Source organism: Phyllobates terribilis, unplaced genomic scaffold, assembly GCF_046119375.1.
Source record: "Phyllobates terribilis strain yellow unplaced genomic scaffold, ASM4611937v1 Scaffold_4__5_contigs__length_816908805, whole genome shotgun sequence".
In the NCBI taxonomy this organism is placed as follows: Eukaryota; Metazoa; Chordata; class Amphibia; order Anura; family Dendrobatidae; genus Phyllobates; species Phyllobates terribilis.
Window position 1 is genome coordinate 403,439,731 of NW_027362764.1, and position 27,008 is coordinate 403,466,738.

Here is a 27,008-nt window from a genome sequence, read left to right on the forward strand (position 1 = left end):
CAAGCAGAGTTCAAGTGCATATAGTGCAATATATATAGTTACAAACAGTGATGCCATAATTATAATCAATTCATACAAAAACATGATGATATAAAAAAGTGCAATAGTGCATATCTCAAAATATCATCCAGAGTCGCTGCCTCAAATATATTATGCTTTATAATGCACTTATCACTTTATGAGAGTTATGGATACTGTAATTGATGATGATAATAATATATTTGTAAAATTTTTTTACTATGTATGTAACTGATATATATATATATACCCTTGCTTAACCCATCTCAGTATCCTTGAGAAATCGACAGCGAAACGCGCGTTGGATGCAGGACTCACACATGAGACACTATATACTTTTGGGTTAGTACCTATTTCTCTATTTACTTTTCACTTTGCGAGTTTTACTATCTTAGTGCAATATCCCTAATATGTTTATACATATAGTTATATTGATTCTTTATTTATCCTCTTGGATTTATTTATTATGAATATGATGATAATTATATTTATATCTATTTATTTATACATTTACCCTTTATGCAATAGCACAGTGCACTTTTTCTGTGGATGTATACACGTAAGATACATTTGATTTTTTCGCATGTGATACCTGTCCAATTAATAGGTTTATAATATTTTACCCTAAGTGTTCTCTGTATGTGAGTGTCTTTATCACCTTTCCCTTTTGTTACTATTTTTGTGTGTTTTTACTATGTTTTTATTATCAAATATTGAATAAAAGTGATAAATTTTATTATTATATTTGGTGGATGTGTCTATCTTTTGGTTATGTATTTCTATATTCAGCAAAAATTGTAAAAATTGTGTGACAAATTTTGGTGCCATTTTTACCCATTTCTCAGTGTGAAAATGTCAAGGTAAAATATATATATATATATATTATAGAAAATCAATTAGTTTATTTTAATAGATTACCTAATCAGTGTGAATCAGTATAGAGATGATGGAATAATCTGTGTATGTATGCAAATGTGTATATGCACATGGATTATGTTAATAGTGTAACGGGTCTGGGAGGCGGAACCTCTGGGCTACTATACAAGGGGACTGTCCTTGTAAGGGAGCGGGTGGCGACCAGGCAGGCAGTCACAGCAGGTGACCGGGACAGTCTCTGGGTGTACGGGCAGGAGGTCACGGCAAGTGATCGGGGCAGTCTCTGGAAGAACGGGTAGGTACGACCTGTGATGGCTGAACCTCCAGGTAGGCTAGCAAGGCAGATGGAGGATGTGTGCTCCCAGGTGAGCAAGCGAGAGTCTCTGGAATAGCAGGTGGTCACAGCACGTGACAGCGGAGCCTCCAGGTAGGCAAGCAGGCAGGTAGCGGAGAAGCGCTCCCAGGTGAGCGGGCAAGAGTCTCTGGAATAGCTGGTGGTCACAGCACGTGACAGCGGAGCCTCCGGGCAGGCAAGCAGGCAGGTAGCGGAGAAGCGCTCCCAGGTGAGCGGGCAAGAGTCTCTGGAATAGCTGGTGGTCACAGCATGTGACAGCGGAGCCTCCGGGCAGGCAAGCAGGCAGGTAGCGGAGAAGCGCTCCCAGGTGAGCGGGCAAGCTGGTCCATAGACAGACTGACCGGAGTAGTAAGGCAGACCGTCGGACCTCAGGCAAGCAGGCAGGTAGCTGATGTGTGCTCCCTGGTGAGCGGGCAAGTTGGTCCTTAGACAGACTGACCGGAGTTGTAAGGCAGACCGTCGGACCTCAGGCAGGCAGGTAACAGGAAATCAGGCAGGATTAGGACAGCAGGCTGGCAGGAATCTGGCAGGTAACTGGCAGGTAACTGGCAACGGGACCTGAGGGCTGAAGCAGAGTAGAACGGTGCAACAACATTGCTCGGGCACCTCCATTTTGGAGGAGGTGCCTTATATATGGTAAAGTCCTCCGGCCATTGGCCGGGGACTCCTTAGGACGGCGCGCGCGGCCCCTTTAAGAGGGAGGGAGGGCGCGCGCGCGCCCTAAGCACAGTGGCCGGGAAGGAGCGCGCGCTGCCAGCAGAGCGGGAGAGGGACGCCGGGCACGGAGCAGAGCGGTGAGGGGAACAGCGTCCCTGCCTAGCAGAGGGCAGGGACGCCGGCACTACAGTACCCCCCCCTTTAGGCCCTCCCTTTTTTAGGCCAGATAGAAATTTAGCTAGGATGAGAGGGGCATGGATGTTCTCCCGGGGCTCCCACGTTCTCTCCTCAGGACCAAACCCCCTCCAATCTACCAGAAAAAAGGTCTTTCCTCTTACCCTTTTGGTGGCAAGAATGTTCTCTACCTCAAACTCGTCCTCAGCAGAAACCGGAGCAGGAGGCGTACCTGTAGACTTGGAAAAAGAGTTAAGCACCACGGGTTTGAGGAGAGATACATGGAAGGAATTAGGGATCCGTAAGTTGGCCGGGAGTTTCAATTTATAGGCCACCGGGTTGATCTGACTGATGACCTCCAGAGGACCGATGAACCGAGGCTCTAACTTGTAAGAAGGTATCTTGAGTCGAACATATTTAGATGAGAGCCAGACTTTATCTCCTGGACGAAATTGTGGAGGATCCAGGCGTTTTTTGTCAGCGTGTCTTTTCATACGCTCGGATGACAGAAGGAGTGCGGACCGGGTACTCTCCCATATGGAGGAAAATTTGCCAACGAGAGATTCCGCAGCCGGGTTGTCCACAGAGGTGGAGACAGGAAAAGGAATCCGAGGATGCTGACCAAAGACTACAAAAAACGGGGATTTGGAGGAGGATTCGCTCTCGTGATTATTATAAGAGAACTCGGCCCATGGTAGGAGATCCACCCAGTCAGAATGGTGGGCATTAACGAAGTGCCGGAGGTAACTGGTCAGGTTCTGATTGATCCGCTCTACTTGACCATTGGACTGTGGGTGGTAAGCGGAAGAGAAGTCCAGGGTGACGTCTAGTAGTTTACAAGTGGCTCTCCAGAAACGTGAGGTGAACTGTACCCCACGATCCGACACGATGTGGAGGGGCAGGCCATGAAGACGGAAGATGTGGCGGATAAAGTCTTTAGCCAGCTCGGGTGCAGACGGAAGGCCTGGCAGGGGAATAAAGTGAGCCATCTTGGAAAAGCGGTCAGCGACCACCCAAATGACCGTACAACTGGCAGAGACGGGGAGATCAGTTATGAAGTCCATAGCAATATGCTGCCAGGGGGCAGCAGGCACAGGAAGCGGAAGGAGGCGACCGGCTGGCAGGTGTCTCGGGACTTTGTTGCGGGCACAGGACACACAGGTAGAAACAAAGTCTATTACGTCCTTGTGCAGGGTAGGCCACCAGTAGTGCCGGGCAATAAGCTGGAGAGTCTTTTTCTGACCGGCGTGGCCAGCTAGTTTAGACGAATGGCCCCAGTGTAGGATCTTCTCCCGATCAGGTACTGAAACAAACGTCTTACCGGGAGGGAGACGATTTAGACTCACGGGAGCCACCTGCATTACTCTGGCGGGATCGATGATATGTTTTGGTTCTTCCTCGAGATCGGACACCAGAAAGGATCGGGACAAGGCGTCTGCTTTGACATTTTTGTCAGCCGGGCGAAAATGAAGAACAAAATCAAAGCGAGCAAAAAACAAGGACCACCGGGCTTGGCGCGGGTTAAGTCTCTGGGCATGCTGGAGATAAGCCAAGTTCTTGTGGTCAGTGTAAATTATTACCAGGTGAAGAGCCCCCTCGAGCAGGTAGCGCCACTCCTCCAATGCCAGTTTGATGGCCAATAACTCTCGGTCTCCTATGGAATAATTGCGCTCTGAGGAGGAGAAGAGTTTAGAGAAGAAGCCACAAGTTACCATTCTCCCGGAAGATGATTTTTGAGTGAGTACCGCTCCGGCTCCAGAGGAGGAGGCGTCAACTTCCAGGAAGAACTGCTTATTGCCATCTGGGCGATGCAGCACCGGGGCGGAAGAGAAGGCCTGTTTTAGGGAAAGAAAGGCTTCCTCTGCTTCGGGCGGCCACTCTTTGGGATTAGTACCTTTACGGGTGAGCGCGGAAATTGGGGCAGTCCGGGAAGAGAAGTGTGGTATGAAGAGGCGGTAGTAGTTGGCGAAGCCCAGGAATCGCTGAATGGCCTTCAACCCCTCCGGTCGAGGCCATTTCTCGATGGCAGACAGTTTCTCTGGATCCATTCGTAGGCCGGTCTGAGAAATGATGTAGCCCAAAAACGGAAGCAAGGTCTGCTCAAAGAGGCACTTCTCGTTTTTAGCGAAGAGGTGATTCTGCCTGAGCCTGAGCAGGACCTGACGAACGTCCCTCCGGTGAGTCTGGAGATCCGGAGAGAAGACCAAGATGTCGTCCAGGTACACCACTATGCAGGAGTAGAGAAGGTCCCAGAAGATGTCATTGACCAACTCTTGAAAGACGGCAGGAGCGTTAGAGACCAAAGGGCATTACCAGATATTCATAGTGGCCGTCCCGGGTGTTGAATGCCGTCTTCCATTCATCCCCCTGACGGATACGAACCAGGTTGTACGCCCCACGGAGGTCCAGTTTGGTGAAGATTCTAGCCCCCCTCAGACGATCAAATAACTCCGGAATGAGCGGAAGGGGGTACTTATTCTTCACCGTGATTTGGTTAAGGCCTCTATAGTCTATACAGGGACGGAGAGAGCCGTCCTTCTTTTTGACGAAGAAGAAGCCTGCTCCCGCCGGGGAGGTAGATTTCCGGATGAATCCCCTGGCCAGATTCTCCTCAATATATTCGGACATCGACCGGGTCTCAGCAGCGGATAATGGATAAATACGCCCACAGGGAGGAGAAGTACCAGGTAACAGGTCGATAGGGCAGTCGTATGGTCTATGAGGGGGTAGTGTCTCTGCCTCCTTTTTATTAAAGACATCAGCATAAGACCAATAAGGAATCGGAAGTCCAGGTAGATTAGCTGGGGTAGGAGAAGGATGGACGGGATGGACGGGAACCAGACAGGTCTTATGGCAGTCCTGTCCACAGCGAAGGACCTCTCCGGTCTGCCAGTCAAGTACGGGTGCATGTCTCTGGAGCCAAGGTAGGCCTAGCAAGAGGGCGTGAGAGAGTCCAGGCAGAACATGAAGGGAGATACTCTCAGAATGCAGCATTCCCACCTGCAGAGTAATGGATTCGGTGATGAGTTGGATGGGGCGTGGTAAGAGGCCCCCATCCACGGCAGCAACAGACAAGGGTACAGCCAGAGGTTTGGTGGGGATGCGGTATTTCTCTACCAGGGACTGTGAAATAAGATTCCCGGCTGCTCCAGAGTCAAGTTGGGCTAGTTCGAAATAACGGTTCTCCCCGCAGATGATTGAGACTGACAGCAGCAGAGATGGAGAGGATTTATTCTTGTCTAGGTCGACCTCTCTGAGCGAACCTAGACACAGGCGTTTTCCCGACCTCTCCGGGCAGGCACGGATTCGGTGCTCCTTACTGCCACAGTAGAAGCAGCTCCCCTCGGCACGGCGTAAGTCCTGACGGGTTTTGACCATCTTGGTCTGGTCGACCTGCATAGGCTCAGGGGAGTGTACCTGGGGAGAAACGGAGGGAGTGACGGGTTTCTGAAAAGTAGGAGCTAGACGTGGAAACCCCCTCTCACGGGTGACCTCTTTGGCACGCTCCTGGAACCGTAGGTCAATCCGGGTGGCAAGAGTTATTAGGTCATCGAGAGTGGTAGGAATGTCCCGACCGGCAAGTTCATCTTTAATATGGCCGGACAGACCCTCCCAGAAGACGGATACCAAGGCGTCGTTATCCCAGGCCAGCTCCGAGGCAAGGGTACGGAACCGTATGGCATATTGGCCCACGGTGAGGCTTCCCTGACGGAGGCGTAGCAGTGATGATGCGGATGAGGTCTTCCGTCCGGGTTCGTCGAAGGCTTTCCGGAAAGCCATGAGAAAGGCAGGCAAGTCGGACACCAGGGGGTCTCCTCTCTCCCATAGAGGATTTAGCCAGGCCAGGGCCTCCCCGGTGAGATGGGACATGATGAAGGCAATCTTGGCCCGGTCGGAGTTAAACTGGTGGGACAGGAGTTCAAAGTGCAGGGTGCACTGATTTATGAAGCCCCGAGCCTGGGCGGAGTCGCCTCCGAAGCGAGGAGGTGCAGAAAGCCGGGGTCCGGGGTAGGATACCATGGTATTAGTGGTCATGGCACTGGCGGAGGTTGCTGGCGGAGCAGGCAGAGTGTCCAGGAAAGAATTGACATTCCGCAGGTGACCCAAGATGGACTCCTGTTGGGACCTCTGACGGGACAGTTCATGACACAGGTCCGAGAGCGAGGCAGCTTGGGTGCCACCGGGTTCCATGGCCCGAGCAAACTGTAACGGGTCTGGGAGGCGGAACCTCTGGGCTACTATACAAGGGGACTGTCCTTGTAAGGGAGCGGGTGGCGACCAGGCAGGCAGTCACAGCAGGTGACCGGGACAGTCTCTGGGTGTACGGGCAGGAGGTCACGGCAAGTGATCGGGGCAGTCTCTGGAAGAACGGGTAGGTACGACCTGTGATGGCTGAACCTCCAGGTAGGCTAGCAAGGCAGATGGAGGATGTGTGCTCCCAGGTGAGCAAGCGAGAGTCTCTGGAATAGCAGGTGGTCACAGCACGTGACAGCGGAGCCTCCAGGTAGGCAAGCAGGCAGGTAGCGGAGAAGCGCTCCCAGGTGAGCGGGCAAGAGTCTCTGGAATAGCTGGTGGTCACAGCACGTGACAGCGGAGCCTCCGGGCAGGCAAGCAGGCAGGTAGCGGAGAAGCGCTCCCAGGTGAGCGGGCAAGAGTCTCTGGAATAGCTGGTGGTCACAGCATGTGACAGCGGAGCCTCCGGGCAGGCAAGCAGGCAGGTAGCGGAGAAGCGCTCCCAGGTGAGCGGGCAAGCTGGTCCATAGACAGACTGACCGGAGTAGTAAGGCAGACCGTCGGACCTCAGGCAAGCAGGCAGGTAGCTGATGTGCGCTCCCTGGTGAGCGGGCAAGTTGGTCCTTAGACAGACTGACCGGAGTTGTAAGGCAGACCGTCGGACCTCAGGCAGGCAGGCAGGTAACAGGAAATCAGGCAGGATTAGGACAGCAGGCTGGCAGGAATCTGGCAGGTAACTGGCAACGGGACCTGAGGGCTGAAGCAGAGTAGAACGGTGCAACAACATTGCTCGGGCACCTCCATTTTGGAGGAGGTGCCTTATATATGGTAAAGTCCTCCGGCCATTGGCCGGGGACTCCTTAGGACGGCGCGCGCGGCCCCTTTAAGAGGGAGGGAGGGCGCGCGCGCGCGCCCTAAGCACAGTGGCCGGGAAGGAGCGCGCGCTGCCAGCAGAGCGGGAGAGGGACGCCGGGCACGGAGCAGAGCGGTGAGGGGAACAGCGTCCCTGCCTAGCAGAGGGCAGGGACGCCGGCACTACAAATAGTTAATAAATATATAACTAACAGCTTTTATTCTTATTGTAGACACGAACAACTAAATGATTTCCTGCGAATGACATATGCATGTGCATGGCTGATAACAGAGAGATTCATGTCGAGTTGGCAAAGATGGCGCTGAGAGACAAACTCACTCAAAAGATACATGGATGAACAAATTACAGTGTGCCGAGTTACCAGAAGAGAGCAATAAATTTTACTAATCCCACCTAGAAGGAGAATACTATTTAACCCCATGTCTACGTAATAAAGTATGCCAGACTGGTTCAGTCTCTGAGGTTTTTCAACCAGATTAGCAGATTTGGTTAATTAGCTTCTCTGCATGCACTCAGACATCTTTAATTTGGAGGAGAGCAGTTACCTAGTGTATCTTAAATTGGTGAAACCTCCACAAATGGTGCCGTGACTCGGATCACACTCAAGGGGAACTCTAGATCTCGGGGTGCCCATCACCGGACCACCTACGGACGAGACGGGACTGCTCAAAGCGAGAGCCTGATCAACTCTCATCACTGAATACGGTAAGTCTGCAGATTTAATGAATCCGTAGTGTTTACTCATATTTTGAGCGGTCTCTGGTGAGTTTGCGGTGTCTAGATTGGCCCTTAGGGACAGCCCTGTGCGACTGGGCAGGTCCCCGCTGTGTGATTCCAAGAACTCTGGTGTGTAGTCGCTCCTGGCTAACTGCTGCTCTGTGGTATCTTAGGTGTCCCGTCCCATTAGAACGATCTTTGTACGCAGGGGCATACACGTATACACTTGAGAATTTAGGAAAATTTCTTTGTTTATAACGCGGACACGCGGGGAGTGATGTTGTTGCTGATAAGTCATGTATTAAGTTGTCATTAGGACGCGGGTGCGCGGGGCCAACCCATCCTCTATTAAGTCGTGGGACACGCGGGGAGTGAAGTTACTGATAAGTCATGTATTAAGACACGGGCACGCTGAGTTAACCAATCCTCTATTAAGACGTGGAATACGCGGGGAGCCAACTGCATCATTAAGTCGTATATTAAGACGTCACTAGGACGCGGGTGCGCGGTGTGTTCAGTGCTTCATTAAGTCGTAAAAGAATCAATTCAGTGCTTGGTAGGGAGTGCAGGGACTTGTTACAATTCTACTTGTATATCAGCTGCCTGGTCTGATCATAAGTCTAAGGGGACGGAACGCCTGGAGCCAAAATCATGAAAAAACTAAAGACATTGTTTGTGTCGCAGGGGTCGCTCGATCAGGAGCGACAGGACCCCAAAGATATAGTTGCTAGAAGAGAAGGAAGGAAATATGTAGAGAAATCTGAAAAAATAATGTCATTGTGTGGGTTATACCCGGGGGTACGAGATGTTGAATGCAGCAATTTGTGAAAAAGGGAAAATTGGAAGATAATGGGTTTTGCAAAGTGAATACATGTGGAAAAAGGCTGCGCTGAGTTTATTGAAAGAAGGGAAAAAGTATGTGCAGAAACTTAAACAGTTAACTAAAATATGGGAGCTACCAGATAAGGGCCGGTTACAGCTGCTAGAATAGCAAGAAATTATGAAGAAGAAAAAGGGCAAGCTAAAAGATAAAGGATTGTTACAAACAGCTTTGGCTTGGTATAGAACAGCAGAGAATTTGTCAAAAGAAGGGTGGGTGGAGGAAGAAAATATAGACATTAAGGGAAAGACGCCATGTTATGTGTATTACAAAGATACTGCTCTCCAGCCACCGCCCGATAATGGCGGACGGGGGGGATGGACCTGTACAAATTGCAGTCAGCAGAATCCTGATAATAGAGATACTTGTCTTGGATGCGGAACACCACGTCCTAGACCTCACACTGTTACTCCCCTCCCCACCATGCCTCTGCCACTGCCCTATAATAGCGGTGCAATTAATTGTTGTTGGGTGTGTTCTAATTGTGGCCAGCAGAATCCATTGTCAGCAGATTATTGTGTTGCATGTCACGCGCCCGGTCCAAGAGGCCCACCCCTCGCTACTACCCAAGCCACTCCTAGTGCCCCATCCTCATCCTGCAGCGGCCATGTTGCTACACCCATTGCATCACCTCCGGCTTCTGACCAGATGTCACTTTGGTGGCGGCCATTTTGGCGCACCCTTCCTGTAGTGTGCTTCCTTCCGGTGGAGGCCATCTTAGCGCACCCAGAATACAGGCCGCAATACACACTACACCCGGAGTGTGTATGATGAAGATCATCATGATCAGTGTGTGACACAACTTAGAGCTACAATCAACAATATTCTGAGCTATGTTGGAACAAGGAACCTTACTTCTATTGCTCTTCTTGCTATAAGTTCTGGAATGTATGGATTTCCTATGCAAGCCTGTGCCCAAGCGATAGTCCAAGCTATACGGGAGTATAGAAGATTAACTAAGTTGGAGGAGATAAGACTAATCAGCAATGACTATCATAAATCTCAAATTCTCACCCGAGCTGTGGAAAGTGCCACAGCTAGATCAAACTTACTCAGGCGCCAGATGACCTCAGAAGATAACCCAAATGAACTATTTCCTGAACAAACTAGCCCACCTCTAGTTGCTATGTTGCCGATATCTCCCTCAACATCTTCTCAGTCAGAATCTCCAGTGCCAGATTACCATAATAGTTATGTGGCATTCACACTTTTGCAAGTTTATCGAGTGATTAGACAACTACCTGACCCAGACAGACACCCTATGGCGTTCTACAGAAGAATCAGGCAAATTCAACAAACTTATTCAGCCACTTGGAAAGATCTTCATGAAATCACTAGCATTAAAGCAAGAGATGCCTTCTGGCCAATAATTCAAGTAACTCTGAATGACAGCCAAGTGACAGACAAGGAGACTTACCAATCAGGAGGAGCTTTTTGTCAACAACTTCAGCAATGGGCCAAGGAGCAGTTCACAGACACATCTACCAGTCTATCGGACTGTACTCAAGAATCAGGGGAGAATGTAAAAAAATTTTTACACCAGAATCCATACTCTGTTCAAGGATCAAGGGTTCGATGAAGGTCAGAGGATCCAACAGAATCTGCTAGTCACTTCATTTGTTAGGGGACTCAGAGAGGAAATCTCAGCGAAGCTTATAGACTCCAGACCAGAATATGTGGACATGTCCCCGCGAAAGGTACTCCTCATTGCTAAAGCTATGGAGAAACAATTGAACGCTGTACCAAGGCCTGATCCAATGCCTGCTCTAGAGCCTGCTCCAGCACCTGCACCGACTCCTGTTCCTGCTCCTGCTCCAGCTGCTCTAGCAGTCTATCAACCTGCAGATAATCAACAAGGATACCCAGAACAAGTATACCGCTCACCCCCACAATGGATGGGTCCTCAACAAATGTACAGAGGACCGAGTTTAAGACTAAGGGAACCAATCTGTTACCGTTGTAACCAACCAGGTCATTTCAGAAGAGGATGTCCAGAGAAAAGAGGGAATCCTTTCTATGGCTCGATGCCACTCTCCTACAACCCGCAATTTAAAAGAAGAGATTCTCCACGCTACCAAGGAAATCCACTGTACTCCTGCCAAGAGTATAGACAGCCATCACGGCTGCCACCACAGAGAGAGTATGAGACAATGCCAAGAGAACCTGTGCAGAATTACAGAGACCAGCCACCGCAACAGATGTACCAAAATAACAGGGACCCACCACGCCGATTTGACGGGGGAAGACCAGAATTACCCCGCATAGGACAGTGGCAAACCCGTGCTCACCTTGACCTCAGTTGAAAACGTCCCCACTAAATCTGGACTGGTTTCTACTGTCAAAATTGATGTAGAGGACAGAACTTTACCTTTCCTAGTAGACATGGGTGCAGCCAGATCAGTAATAAGGTCAAGAGATTTACCCTATGAATCGCTTATATCTGATGATTTCCTTTCATGTGTGGGAGTGGATCGAAAACCACACTCATCCCGACTAACATTTCCATTGCCTATTGGGAAAGAACAGAAGTTGCTGGCCAGATTGCTCGTTTCAGAAGCCTGCCCGCTTAATTTGTTGAGCAGATCTACTCCAGAAGTTAAATGCTCAGATATTATATGATGAGAATGGAATGTTTCTAGATGTTTCGGTCGTGCCCCCAGGGCAATAGGGTACTCTGAGTCCGGGCCAATAGATGCTGGGGGAAAGAGATATGTCACAGTGGCCGGCCCTGTCCGTGGCCCAGGGCGGTCAACTAAAAGGGGGATAAAGTTTAAATGGGGTTTATAGTTCGATCGTGACGCCACCTGTGGTTTCTGGTAATTTGTACCAGCGCTGCTGTAGACCTCTGAGGCACTTGATAAGGCAGCTGCGATGGAACGGCTCCCCACAGGTGGGGCGGGCCTCAGGGCATGGTAGAGTTTGATGGTGGGTGGTGATGCTGGGACCTGTAGTGCAGGCGGAATGGCGCAGCAGAAGTAACGGACAGAGACAGGGGATTTGCTTCAATACCTTTACTGGTGCGGATGTACGGTACGGTCCAGGGTACTCAGTTGGATGAGTGCACTTCAGGACTTCTCCCCAGTGAGCGGGTATAAGGCCTCCTGGTCCGTGTCTGCCTCTCTGTATGCTCCTGGCCAGCCTGCATCTGGGTCTAACTTATGTGTCATGCTGTTCCTTCACCTGTCGCTTGGTAGTAGGACCTTCTGCTGGCAACCACTATCCTTGGTAACGCTGGGGCCTTCGTGGTTCCTGGTCCTGTAATGGGTCTAGCTTCAGGTCTGCCAGGGACTTGTAGTCCTCCTGGAATGCGGGTGGTCCCTACTGGGTATAAAGGACCCTGTAGGTGCGGACCCGGTGTCCGGTTTGTATCTTCGGGGTGAGCCTATGATTCTCCTCTGCCCCTTTCACTCCTCTCTCCTCTCCTCTTTGCCGTCGGCCACACTAGGGGCCCTAGGAACACAGCAGCAGACATGCTGCGTCTTCGCTGCTCCCAGCATCAGACCGCTCTCAGACTCTCTGACTCTGTCTGACTGACTGAACTGCCTGGCTCCACCCTCCATATATATATATCCCTAACGGGCTCCCTCTGGTGGTATGAGGTGGAAGGGTGGAGGTGTTTGTATGTAATGAGGGCCTCTTGTGGAGAAGTCCATCCATGCACCCTTGGTCCTGTGGTACCTGTGAACAGCAGGGTGCCACATCTCTACTCCATTATCATTAGAGGAACAAACAAAGGTACATGCCCTCCCATTGTGTGTCATCCAATTTGCAACAACCGCCATACCACAGCATTATCTTGACTGCATACCACCTGAACTCTGGTCTCAAGGTCCTGATGATATAGGCCGGCTGCCTGTCTCACCAGTCCAAGTTTTCCAGAAAGAAGGTGCACAGATTCCCAGACTCCCACAGCACCCACTGAAAGCAGCCCAAGAAACGTCATTAGATGCCCAGATCCAAGAATTATTCAAGGAAGGAGCATTAATTCCCTGTGTTTCTCCTGCTAATACACCATTGTTTCCAGTGAAGAAGAAAACTACAAGAGTTGAACTGGATAAATTCAAGATGGTGCAAGATCTGAGAGCTGTGAATGCAGTTACAATCCTGGAGACCCCAGTGGTGCCAAATCCACATACATTACTCAGTGAAATTCCCCCTGAGTCAACGCATTTTACAGTAATCGACTTGGCAAACGCCGTCTTCAGTTTGCCTCTGCATCCAGACTGTCAGTATCTTTTTGCTTTTACACATAGAGGAGTACAGTACACCTGGACCATTATGCCTCAAGGAGCTCAGAACTCCCCTCATCACTTCACACTGGCCTTAACTACGTGTCTCCAACCCTGGAAGAGTGAGAACCCTGAAGTCACATTGATACAATATGTCGATGATGATGTCCTCTGTTGTCCCGACGACCAAACTTGCCACAGGTTCAGCTATTCTTTGCTCCAATTTCTGGCCACCATCGGATGCAAAGTTACTCTGAGAAAGCTACAATGGTGTTGTACCAAAGTTATGTTTTTGGGTCATTGCATATCCCAAGGTACCAAGCATCTCACTGATGAGCGGAAAACTGCCATCCATGTCATCCCGTACCCGAGAACTGCCAAACAACTCCAAGCTTTCCTGGGAATGGTCACATACTGCAGGCAGTGGATCCCTAACGCGTCAGTTCTCATGCAACCTCTATATGATCGGGTCCACTCTTCTGAGCTTGATCTGCATTTTGACCAAGAAGCTGAAGATGCAATGGACCAGTTGAAAGAGCTCATCATTTCAGCCCCTGCACTGAGGATTCCCAACTATGAATTTCCATTCTTTCTATTTGTCTCTGAAGCATGTGGCCATGCCTCAAGAGTTCTGGCACAAAAACATGAATGCCATATGAGACCCATCGGATATTTTTCCAGTAAAATGGATCCAGTGGCGCAAACAGGTCCAACATGTCTCAAAGCAGTGCTGCAGCTACAGAACTCCTCCACAGAACAGCACATGTTGTACTTGGCCATCCTACAACTATACTGGCCCCTCATGATTTAAAAGCTATCCTTGCACAAAACCAGCACCATCATCTATCTATGCAACGTCATGTCAGAATCCAATCTGAGCTCCTTTTACCAGAAAATATAGCTCTTCGACGATGTAGTGTCTTGAACCCCTCCACTCTGCTTCCTCTGTCAAGGAGGGACTGCTCTGAAGACTTAGGGGGGTCCTCAGAAGACCATGAATACCCTGATTCGAGTGACCAGGATTGCCTTGAGGCCATGAAGGCAGAAACCTCTCACCTACCTACTGTCTCTGAGCAGCCACTGCCTGAAGCGGATCTGATACTGTATACTGACAGGTCCAGATACGCAGATAAATTTGGAACTTACCATACCGGATATGTGGTGGTGTCCCCACCAACGGTTGTTTCTGCTGGACCACTGCCATCTTATATGTCAGTTCAAGAGGCCGAACTGTATGCTCTGACAGAAGCCTACAAGTGCGCAGAGAGTCGAGCTGCCAATATCTACATGGACTTGAGGTACGTATTCGGGATTGCCCAAACTTTGGCCTGATATGGGCCCTGAGGGGCTACAAGACAGCCAGTGAAGCTCCAATCCGGAATGCAGCGGCAGTGAGAAGTCTGCTAGTAGCTCTGAAGTTACCTAGGCAAGTGGCTGTGATCAAAATTAGGGCTCATGGGAAACAGAATTCAGAGGAAGCCAAGGGGAATCATCTGGCTGACATTACAGCAAAAGCAGCAGCTATGGAACCAATATTTCCAGAGGAAGAAGAGGTGTCGGTTGGGGTATGGAGGTGTTTGTGCTCACCAGAAGTCAGAGACCCTGAGGGGATGAGAAAGAAATGGGAATGAGAAATTTGGGGTTGGAAGAAGAAGAGGAGGAAGATGAAGAGGAGCAAAGTCTGGAAGAGAATCCGATGCACAGGACTTAAGTGGACCGGCAGAATGCAGTAACAGAAGAAGAAAAACAAGGATGGATCGGACGGGGAGGAACGTTTTGTAAGGACGGAATCTGGAGAGCGGGAAGAAGAATATGTCTGCCAAGAGCACTGTATCCTGCAGTGGTTCAGTGGGCTCATGGAAAGGTGCATAGAGGGAAGAATCGGATGATTTCAGCTATCAATAAACTATATTTCACCCGAGATCTCAGCTCTTGCTACAAACTATACTAGGAGCTGTGAGATTTGTAACACTTGTAATCCCGGAAGAACAGAACATGTGCCAAAGAAGAAGCTGGCAAAGTCACAGTATCCTTTCCAGCGAATCCAAATTGATCATATGTAATTACCCAAGAGTTGAAGATATGAATATGTTCTGGTAGTGGAGGATATGTTTTCCGGATGGACAGAAGCATACCCAGTATCCAACATGACTGCTAGTGACGCGCCCCCCTGGGCCGTGGGGTACTTGGCAGCCGGGCCTCTTACGGATGCCGGTATGGGGAATATCACGGTGGCTGGCCTGGTCCGTGACCCATGGCGGTCAGTGAAAAAAGGGAAATTTATAGGGGATTTGGAAAGTTTGTGACGCCACCTGTGGAATGCGGCAAAAGGGTGCCACCGCTGCGGAGCAGTCCTCTGGAGCTGGTGTTACGGTAGCAGGGATAGTGTGGCTCTCCACAGGTAGAGCTAGCTCCAGGGCAGTGTAGGGGTAGATGGTGGATGCTAGGGAGAGATGGCAGGACGGTCCCGGAGGAAAGACGGACACCTCCCAGACCCGTTACAAATTGAAGCAGAAACCATCCAAAACATGGCAAATTCAATGGACGAGAGAGTTCAGAAGCTCCTTTCGAACAAGGGGTCCTATGTGCAAATGTAACATCACCTAGAATAAAGTTTTGAGTTGAAAACTGTTTGATTTCAGTTTGTAATAACCTGCTAATGCTTATAATTTCAAAAATGACCATTTTTTTGTTCTTTATTAAAATGAAAAGGTTGAAAACTCTGCTGTGCATAATAATTTGGAACATGCATTTTGAGTGCAGTTTGAGTTTTTTATTTTTTAAAAAATATACTGTTATCATAGGCAGTTTGTACAAAAACCTTTCAATTGTACTCTAATAGTTATTTGACTGGAAAATTACAATGACTGCAATTCATATAGGAAATTTGGGAAAATCTGAGAAAATATTATTTGCATAATAATTTGGAACACAGTGTATCTCCCTGACGGGCTCCTTCTGCTGGTCTGAGGTGGTAGGGTGGAGGTGTGTGAATGTGTGAGAAGTCCATCCATGCACCCTTCTGGGTCCAGTGGCACCAATGCGCAGCAGGGCACCACATTCCCCCCTAATAAAACTCAGTACTCCTGGACTGAAGCATTTTTTTCAAAACAGGTTAACAATAACATTTCTTCCCTTTATGGGAGGCACTTTTCTTGAACATTACAGGTAACATTATAATACAATAAATATATATATAACAATTTCAGAGTTTTTCAAGTAAATGTTGTCCATTTCACCGATGAAGGAACATGAGGGACCTGCTTGAAAACCCTCAACGTAGACCCTGGGCGTGGCTACAGGGCATAGGTGATCCAGGTGCTGGACTACGTCTTGGCCACGCCAAACGGGTTTTTGTTCCATGGTCACTTAAGGGGCACTCCAGGGAGTGCAACTATGTACATGACAGTTTTTGGGCTGCTCACAGTCCCTCTACCGGTAATCCTTCTTCCGGGGATTCTTCCTGAGCAGGCTCTTTTGGGGCACTTACAGGTCTTACTTGCAGTGGAGAGTCTTCTGGCTGTTGGTAGAAGTGTAGCACAGGTTTTATTACCGCTCCATCCAATTGAGGCCTATCTGCCGGGAAATCCCCTAAGACAGTATGGAGTACTTCTTTAGGCTCCTCTGGTACGGTGAGAGGTACTTCCTCCTGGGGCTTCAGCGGACTTGGGCACAACTTCAGATGGTCTCTTGATACCATTGCAGTCGTTCTTCCTCCGTCTTTGCTAATTAGACAGGTTTTCCTATTGTCGAATCTGGAATTCAACACAGTGTAAGGTTCCCTTTCCCACTGGTCGTCAAACTTGTGGCTTCTTCTCTTTCATTTCAGCACAACTTCTCCAGGTGTTAAGGGTTCGGCTGGTGCACTCTTATTGTACTGTGCTTACTGCTTATCTCTCACCCTACTTAGACTGTCTTCGACACAGGCCTGTACTCTCCTGTACTGCTCCTGTCGCGTCGTGTCCCAGTCTTCAGTGGACATATCTGCTTCTGGTTCTACTACACCAAGCTCCAGGTCCATGGGCAACTTTCCGGGTCTTGCTCGCATGAGATATGCTGGAGTACATTTGGTGGAACTCACAGGTATGTGGTTGTACAGATCTACCAGGTCAGGTAGCTTGTCTGGCCACTGGTTTCTTTCTTCTAGGGGTAAGGTCTTCAAAGGTCGATGACTGTTATTCATCTTTTCACATAACCCATTGGTTTGGGGGTGGTACGGTGTAGTCCGGATCTTCTTACACCCGTACAGATGGCAAAACTCTTTGAACAGCTCGGCTTGAAAGGCAGGGCCTTGATCCATCAGCACCTTATCCGGGTATCCATGGGGCCTGCAGAAGTATGCTTGAAACGTCCTTGCTGCAGTTTCTGCCATCAGATCCTTGACGGGGGCTACCACCAGGAACCGGGAGTAGTAATCCACCATGGTCAGGGCATACGAGTAGCTTGACATGCTGGGTGACAGCTTGACGTGATCCAGGGCCACGATCTCCAGGGGCTGGGTTGTCTTGATGGACTGCAGGGGTGCCTTCTGACTGCTGTAGTCTTTTCTTCTGAGGCTACAGGGTCCATAGTCCCGGTGTAGAGGGAGGGCAATAACCCTTCATGGTTGACCAAGTGAGTGTCAAATTATTATGTTGATTGCGCAATCCACAGAAAACCAAACGGAGGCAATGCATGCTCTGTACGGGAGGATTCAAAGAATCTCTGATCCCATTTATTTTGCTTAGCATTTTATATTATTTTGAGCATTTTAATAGCCAATCAACTCTGCAGCCATACTACAGTACTATAGGCTAACCAATGTTAGTACAATTATTACGGAAGCACATATATGGTCATATTATCATCGTTAGTTCGAAGCACTATGGAAATTTTACAAGGTCAATCCTGGCCTAAACTAGTTAGATAACAGGAGCGGAGTGTCTGACAAAATACAAAATGTTCTTGTGAGAAAAGGTTAGTGTGATAATGTTGCAGGGAAGAGAAAGAAAGAATGTATGTTATGCAAGGAGTGATAATAACATGATTTTAAAGCAAGCAGACAAAATGGAGTTGCTCTCGCATGAGTATCAATATGTCCTTTACACTTGGATAGCAAGAATATTAATATGTCCTTTACATTCCTCCCTAAAAATTATGTTATTATCAACAACAGAGGTGCTTTCCCAGGGTCATGTTTTGAGCCTGAGGGACATTGGTCTTCACCCAATTAGTGCCCTTGTTACCAATCGAGGCTGTCGCGGCATGTCTATCCCCCCTTGTTAGTTGATATAATCATAAAGCTCTGATCTTCAGACGTGAGGTTGGTTGGGGCAAGCGGGTAAAGGTCATCATTCCCTTGTCGTCCAGGTCCTCAATGCTGGTTACATCTGGGAGGTCCGTGTACAGTAGCACTGGATGTTGGTTGACAGCGTCCTCCTTGCTCTCTGATGACTGGCAGGTTTTCCTCATGCAAAATGGGATACAATAAAAGACTAGTTTTAGTAAGATGTATATTAACAAGATGCAAGCAGCAATATGCAACACTCCTTGTAATATTCCAGCAATCCACTCACCAATCCCTTTAAACCAATTAGCAGGATTTAAAAAGGGGAATGTATCAGACCACCAATTGTCTTTGGTCAATTTGTTATGTTTATTATACTCTTCCTAATGTCTTCCATTTTAGTCTTTAACCGTATGGTGGAGTCGGGGTCAATATAGTGACAACAGGCTGGACCTATAACCTGACACATCCCTCCTTGAGCTGCTGTCAAATAGTCCAACATTAAAGTATGTTGATTGGCCACTATGATAAGCTGATTCTGCACTGCAACAGTAGTATTAATTACTTCCAAAATATTCCAAATCTGGTCATCTAAGTAATCAGTGACTTCCACTAATTTGTCCCACATTTGTGTTACCATAGGGTAGAGGAAGACAGTACTGGCTATCTTATTGGGTATACTCATTTGTACTAAATGAGGTCTTCCTGATGGGCGTGGGGTGTTGTCCTTAGCACGTTTATAGACGGTATGAAGAGGGATGGCTCTCATATCTACTTTACTATGGGGAATAAGATAAGTGGCTGGAGTTAGCCGGGCCAACGTACAAGTCCCCCCTACTCCGACTGGAAGTCATTTATACGCATTATTCCCACAGACCCAATATGTGGCTGATGGCAGATCCCATAAAACAGAGTGCTGTAATACTAATTTATGTACCAAATCAATAAAAACTGTGTTATTTGATAACATACACCATGAAGGCATTTGTCCCAGGGGGCTACAATATCCAACATTCGGACTGCCAAATGTTGGATCACTAGACTTCTATTCAGAAAATTCATGTTTTACTGCTGTTGCGGTTGTCAGGAGCACTTGGTATGGTCCGTCATACAGTGGTTCTAGTCCGTGTTTCCAAACAAGCTTCTTCACATACACATAATCTCCAGGCTTGAGGGTATGACAACCTTCTGCATCAGCTGGATCTGGAATAGAAGATGATACTAACGCATGGGTGTTAGTTAAGGCTTTGGCAAGCTGAATCACATATTGCACAACATAATCTGTTTCTACTGATAATTGTTGTGGGGTAAATCTAGCTATGGCTGGTTGTGACCCAAATAGTATCTCATAGTGTGACAGTTTGTGTTTCCCTATGGGGGTGGTGCGTATGTGATATAGTGCAATGGGAAGGAGCTCAGGCCACTGGGCCGTAGTCTCCTGCATCATTTTGGTTAATTGCCTTTTCAGTGTGCCATTCAATCTCTCCACCTTGCCGCTTGACTGTGGATGATAAGGAGTATGTAACGCCACTGTTGATCCGATCATGGTAAGTATTTCTTGATATACGCATGAGGAAAAGGCTGGTCCTTGATCACTTTTGATAATTTCTGGGACTCCATACCGGCGAACAACTTCAGAGACCAGCTTCTTGGCAGGGGTCTTGGCAGTCATGTTTGGAACGGCGAATGCTTATAGCCAACTGGAAAACATATCCACTACCACTAAACAGTATTCATATCGTCCTGCTTTAGGGAGAGTGATGTGATCAACTTGCAATCGTTGGAACGGATACTCTGGTTTGGCAAGGTGTTTTGTCGGTACATTCTGTAATCTGCCTGAGTTGCAGGTTTGGCATATTGTGCAACCTTTGTTCTGTGCACTCAACACGGTGGAAATTCCTGGAGCCCAATAGAGTTTCTGTACCAGTAGGAAAGCTTGATTCTTCCCTCGATGTACCGGTCCATGGGCCCAGGCCGCAACGGCTGGATACAGGGGTCGAGGCAAACAGTACAGTTGTTCCTTCTTCCATAGCCCATCTATCAATTTAGCACCCGCCTCCTTCCACGACTGGCGTTCTTCTTTAGAGACTTTTTGCTGTGTGGAGCGTAGCTTTGTGATTGGGGGGACCGATTGATGCTCTTCTGCAGGTTGATCCTCTGTTGGCACGGAATTTAGCTGTTTGGCCTGTTGCCGCGTAACAGCCATGGGCATGGATGTCGGAAGAAGAGCTGCTCGCTTAGCATGGAGATCAGCAAGTGCATTACCTCTTGCTTCAGGGGCATCTGGTTGGGTATGAGCTTTTACCTTTACGACAGCCAACTGTCTTGGTAGTTGTACCGCTTCCATCAATTGTCTGACGCTTTCAGCATTTTTCACTGGAGAACCTGCAGTCGTGACTAAGCCTCTCCTCAAAATCATGTGCAATCCCGAATGCATATCTCAAGTCAGTAAATATATTCACACGTTTTCCTTTGGCCTGTATCTTCAACTGTATCTTCAGTTGTGACAGCATATCCAGTATGAAACCAGCCAGAGGTGTCAGCATATCTGGATCCATCCGTATATAACGTAAGTTCTAGATCATCCAAGGTTACTTCCCCCACTAGAACAAGTGGAGTTGACTCCGCAGTAATTTGTTCCAGACAATCACGCGGTGGAGCCTCTTTCCCCTCTCTTTCAGAGGACCCTGGGTCTCTCTGAATGGAGTAGGGGCAGGTGGGGGTAGTGGTTTATAATGCCCCCGTCAGCGTTAAGTAATGGGCAGGTTGGTGCTACAACACCGGGTTTACGTGCTCCACAATTATAGCACATCTTGCGCCATCCTGGATTAGTGACCCAACACACATTACAGAGCCAACCATCTGGGTTATATGATGGTGGCTGGCTCTCAGTGCGAAGTGCAGGGTATTTAATCTCATAAGGTATAAATTGCTCAGTTTCCAGATTGAGGGGCTGGGGTACTGCTCCATTTGTTGGGGTTGGGGATGCTTCTTTAGGGGCTTCGGAGTTGGTTTGTGGACACATAAGTTGGGAAGGGGAATCTACTTCCGCCTCTATTTTTTTCCCATCAGCTTCATTTTGTAACACAAAACAGCCAGTCTTCGTTACAGGGCTAGATAGTTTTCCCTTCTTTATGTGACGCCTCTACTCAGAAAGCCCGTGTTTTACCCTGGGTGTTGGGGGACTCGGTGTCGGGCCCTGCGTTGAAGAGATGGGATGCAGCCGTGGCCCGGGCCCGACCCGTGCTCAGGGCCGTCACATTAGAAAGAGATGGTGTGGGCTATTCCGGGTTGAGTGGCTGATTAACGACTACGCCACCTGTGGTGTCTGGTGAAGGGCCACCAGCACCGCTACAGTCTGCTGAGGCCTGGTGTCGTGGTGGCTAAAGTTCTCACTGCTCCCCACAGGCGGAGCAAGGCCTCAGGGCAGGCCAGACAGGATGAAGGGGGGGTAGTGTTAGCGCGGGGAGTACGGGCACCGCGTCGCGTGCTATGGCGCGTAATGAACAGTCCGGAGGCCATAGGGGTGAACTTCCAAGGCTTTACTCACTCAGAGATGTTAGCGGGAAGGCGACTCCCTGCTCCTCGCGGAGTCCCGCGGCCACCAGGGACGGGGGTCCGTCTACCTCCGTGGAAGTCCAGTGTTCGGTAGCGACCCTACACCAGAGTGTTCCTGCACTACAGACTTCACCCTTTCCCGTCTGTGCGTGTGTGGATAGGCCGGGTCTCCCTCTGAGCTCCTCTCAGGTGTAGGGCTCGGGTGGCAATTCCTCTCCATCCGACGCCCGGCGGGATCCTCAGGGCCTAACTGGGCTTTCCCGTCTTGGACGTAGAGTACAAGGTCGGGTGTCGGGGGCCGGTAGCCCTCTTGCAGCCGGAATCCCTCTGAATAGATCAGGTAGGCGAGGACAGGTGGCGTGCTCCGCTCCGTCTGCATCCTCCCCGGGACCCATTTGCTAGGGAGCCACACTCTAAAGCTCCCAGGCCTTCTTGATCCTGGTCCTCGGCCGGGTTGAGACATTCCTTGTCTGCAACCTACCTCTCGTCCCATAGATCGGGGTACGAGGGCTGTGTCCCATGCCGGTGCAGGCCCACACAAGATCTGCGCTCCCGGAGGGAAGTCACATTACACACAGTAGTTTGACAGCACACCGCAACCAGGGCTGACTAGCCAGGTTGTGCCAGGATACACCAAAGACCAGAGAAGAACTCTGAACAAGAAGGACCAAAGAGAACCAAGATCAAAGATGGCATTCTATTAAATATGAAATTAGAAGTGTCACTAACTAACTGTTCCTCCACCCACACCCACTAACTGGTTCCTACTACTTTGTGCTCCCCAGTCTCCCTGTAACCAGGGGAGCAGCACCTAGTGCATACTAGCTCCCTCTGGTGGAAATGTGGTGTTGGATGCAAAAGGCTAGGTCACTACCATCACACTGGCCTTACCTCAGAGGAGGAACACCACACTCCATTGAAGAAGTGCAGCATTCCTGTGGCGGTCGAACCCTCAGGGGCGCCATATTTACATTAAAATAATTAAAATAACCAGGTTTCATCTCCTCCGCTGCGAGCGAGACGGCGGATGGCAGGCTGAGGTCTCCCTCCCACAGGAAAATTTAACACCTTAAACACTTTTGGTGAATTTTTAAATGATCTTTTCCCTTCTCGACAGATCATGATATTCATCACATCCTCCCCCTCCTGTCTCTGTCTCTCTCTCACTCACTCACTCACTCTCTCACCTCCTCCAGGGGAGACAAATTCTTTCTGCTCCACGGAAACATTGATTAATCACTACAACTGACAAAAAAATCCTTAATTTGTGCACAGCACGAGTCCGGACCTCAGCTGCTGTTTCACTGACTTTATTTCACCCCTTCCCGTCGGGGAGTCTTGAACGGCCAGATGAAAGGAGGAGAACTCTCGTCTGCAGTTCCGTTCTCCAGACACTAGATATATGTATATCTGTGTGAGTGTCCTACCCAATCTTCGATCACCTGCCGCGACCGAACCTAACAGTGTTCAGTCTCCTAAGGATTTTTGTCAGAAGTTGAGAAAGATTCACACAATATTCACTTGTCAATCCGAGGTGATACTGCTTTGAAAGTAAATAATATCAGACCCGTAATGGGACTACACCCCTTATAGTCTCACCTTTGACTATATCCAACCAAGACGTCCGGAGATACTGCAAACAACCACACACCACATGGAAACCACGCCAAACGGTCAGTGTCACTAGTAAAGAACTTGTACACTTACCGTGGCTTTTTGTGGGGGATGATCAGTCCCAATTCCAGTGGGGGAGGCTGAAAGCAGGTCTCTCTTTGTGGACGTCCAGAGGTGGAGGGGCGTCCCTGGTTAGGGATCCGAGTCACGGCACCAGCTGTTGAGGGAGGGCAATAACCCTTCACGGTTGACCAAGTGAGTGTCAAATTATTCTGTTGATTGCTCAATCCACAGAAAACCAAACGGAGGCAATGCGTGCTCTGTATGGGAGGATTCAAAGAATCTCTGATCCCGTTTGTTTTGCTTAGCATTTTATATTGTTTTGAGCATTTTAATAGCCAATCAACTCTGCAGCCATACTACAGTACTATAGGCTAACCAATGTTAGTACAATTATTACGGAAACACATATATGGTCATATTATCATCGTTAGTTCGAAGCACTATGGAAATTTTACAAGGTCAATCCTGGCCTAAACTAGTTAGATAACAGGAGCGGAGTGTCTGACAAAATACAAAATGTTCTTGTGAGAACAGGTCAGTGTGATAAAGTTGCATGGGAAGAGAAATAAAGAAGTATGTTATGCAAGGAGTGATAATAACATGATTTTAAAGCAAGCAGACAAAATGGAGTTGCTCTAGCATGAGTATCAATATGTCCTTTACACTTGGATAGCATGAATATTATTATATCCTTTACACCGGCACCACCTCTCTATCGAACTCCGCATTCCAACCCAATAAAACCGACTCTTCAGGAGGGTTTCCAGCTTCTTCCCGCCAAAGTGCCCTGCTTGATCGTGGTAGGCCTCCAACACCATCTGGATGTCAGTCCTGGGCACTACGATCTGCCATACCATCTCATGGGTCCTAGGGTTGACATACCTTCGGCACAGCTTCTCTCTATAGATGAACAGCCGGCTTCTCTCATTCCACAGTTGCTTGGCTTGTGGAGAAGCGTCCTTCTCCAGGGAGGAACCTTCCTGGGTTATCAGTTCTTTGATATGGCTGACAACCGGGTTGCTGTCCTGGGTCTCCTTCCAACTGTGATGAGGCAACGGGTTTAGTGTCTTACCACGATACCTCCTGGAGGTGCGCTGCTCGTGGACCATCCCATTTCTGTGGAAGGCTGGTAGCTCAATCTCCTCCAGGTCCGACTGGTGAGGCATTCTGGATAGGGCATCGGCGTTGGCGTTCTTGTGGCCTGCCTGGTACTTGATGTTGAATTGATAGTTTGACAGCCGGGCCATCCAACGCTGTTCCATGGCTCCCAACTTGTCTGTCTCTAGATGTGTCAAGGAGTTGTTGTCAGTGTAAGCCGTGAACTTACTGGAGGCTAAGTAGTGCTTGAATCGTTCAGTAATGGCCCAGACCAAGGCCAGGAACTCCAACTTGAAGGAGCTATAGTTTTCCGGATTTCTCTCGGTCAGACGAAGCTTCCTGCTAGTATAGGCAATCACCTTCTCCTTGCCATACTGCTTCTGACTCAACACAGCTCCTAGTCCCTCGTTGCTGGCATCAGTGTACAGCAGGAAAGGTTGGCTGTAGTCAGGGTAGGCCAGGATTTCTTCACCGGTCAGGATCTCTTTCATCACTGCAAAGGACTCAGCCTGCTCCTTGCTCCACTGGAAGGGGGGGTTCTTGCCTCTGTTGGACTGTCCTACCAAGAGATCTTGCAAAGGCGCTGCCTTCTTGGTGTAGTCCTTCACAAATCTCCGGTAATACATGACCAGTCCCAGGAACTGACGTACCTCCTTGAGATTCTTCGGTTCCGGCTATTTCTGGATGGCAGTGACCTTCTCCGGGTCTGGTGCTACTGTGGCGCCCCCGTTGTGTATTGGTGCCAAAGAACCCAGAAGGGTGCATGGATGGACTTCTCCACAAGAGGCCCTCAAATATTCACACAACTCCACCCTACCACCTCAGACCAGCAGAGGGAGCCCTGATAGGGATATATATAGGGAGGGTGGAGCCAGGCAGCTCAGTTAAGTTTCAGTCAGTGTTCAGAGACAGAGAGGAACACAGCTCAGAGTTGAGCAGAGAGCGTGCTGACGCTCAGAGAGCAGCAAGCTGGCTGCTGTGCTTTGCTGAGCCAAGGCCTACAGCACGTGTGGAAGCCTAATGAGGGCCTGAGTGTGGCCGAAGGCGAGTGGAGAAGGAAGAAGTAGCAAGGGGGCAGAAGAGCATACCAGGCTCACCCCAATATATATACCGAACTCCGGGTCCGCGCCTACAGGGACTCTTTACACCCAGTAGGAACCACCAGAACCCCTGGAGGACTACAGGTCCCAGGTTCACCAAACGCTGACTACAGTACCAGGGCTAGGAGTCACGGAGGCCCCAGCGTCCAGGGACAGTGATCTCCAAACAGAAGGCCCTACCACCAAGTCAGCAGGTAAAAGAGAGAGACAGTAACCAAGCTAGGCCTAGCTCCAGGCAGGTCAGAAGCTTAGGAAGAGGAAGCAACAGATCAGGGGGCCCTATACCCACTCACTGGGGAGAGTCCAAAAGTGCGCCCTTCACCTGGAGTACCCTGGACCGTGCCTGCAACATCACCAGTAAAGGTACTGAACCTTACCCCCATGTGAGTGTCCGTCTTTCCTCCGGGACTGTCCTGCCGTCTCTCCCCTGCACCACCATCCATTTACCTTACACTGCCCTGGAGCTAAGCTCTACCTGTGGAGAGCCACACCACCCCTGCTGCCATAACACCAGCTCCAGAGGACTGCTCCACAGAGGCAAAGATATAAATCACTGCACTCCCTATGAGTGTGCACGAGTAGGGGCCGAACCCTGGTATATCAGATCAAAGAGCCTCGGCACTCAATCGTCCTTTTGCAAGAGAAAATTTATTGACTTTGTGAAATAAATCTGCACACAGAAATAACACCAAAACGTTTCGGTCTTAGCGACCTTCTTCAGTTGACTGTAGAAAATAGGACAATGTCATAGACAATTAGATACAGAACGATATAAATATCATTTCTAGATGACATAGTGAAAAAACAGCATATCATAAGTAGTGAAACAGAAATCCTTCCTATTATATTATACAAGTGTGCACAGTAATGCATAAGCGAAATATATAGCATATAGATACAGTATACTTTTCCATAATATGTAGGGAAATCACAAAGGAGAGGGGGGGAAAGAAGAAGGACAGGGAGAAGGGGACAAAGGGATGGAGCACATAGGTATGGGGGGAAGGGGAAGAAAAAACAGAACACAAAATAGCTGGCAGAAGTGGGCACATACCGGGTAATTCTGCGAGAAATGTGAGCAACAAGTGGGTCCCAATAGGGCTGCCTAAAGGTGAGAAGGTGAAAGAAATCAGAGGCAAGGACCTCACAGAGTGCGCCAGAAAGGCGTGCTGTGCCAAAGGTTACCTGCTGAGAAGCGCGTGGGGGCATGGACATCACAACGCGGTCTCCACCGCTAGTTGGAGTAACCATGAGTGCAGAGGGAGGTTAATAAAGGGTCTAAAATGCAAAAGACGC

At 49.0% G+C, this 27,008-nt stretch overlaps 1 long non-coding RNA gene across 2 annotated transcripts in view; it reads right to left on the reverse strand.

Annotated features, from left to right (window-relative positions):
• The window catches only part of LOC141265443 (uncharacterized), a 136,593-nt gene that overhangs the window by 1,345 nt on the left and 108,240 nt on the right, over nt 1-27,008 (reverse strand). The window contains exon 3 of one of the 2 annotated variants that reach the window (XR_012320098.1): nt 15,980-18,459. The exons of the other annotated variant lie outside the window; for it this stretch is intronic. This is a non-coding gene — a long non-coding RNA (uncharacterized lncRNA). Of the gene's footprint in view, nt 1-15,979; nt 18,460-27,008 lie in introns of those variants that run through there. 2 annotated transcript variants of the gene reach the window in all.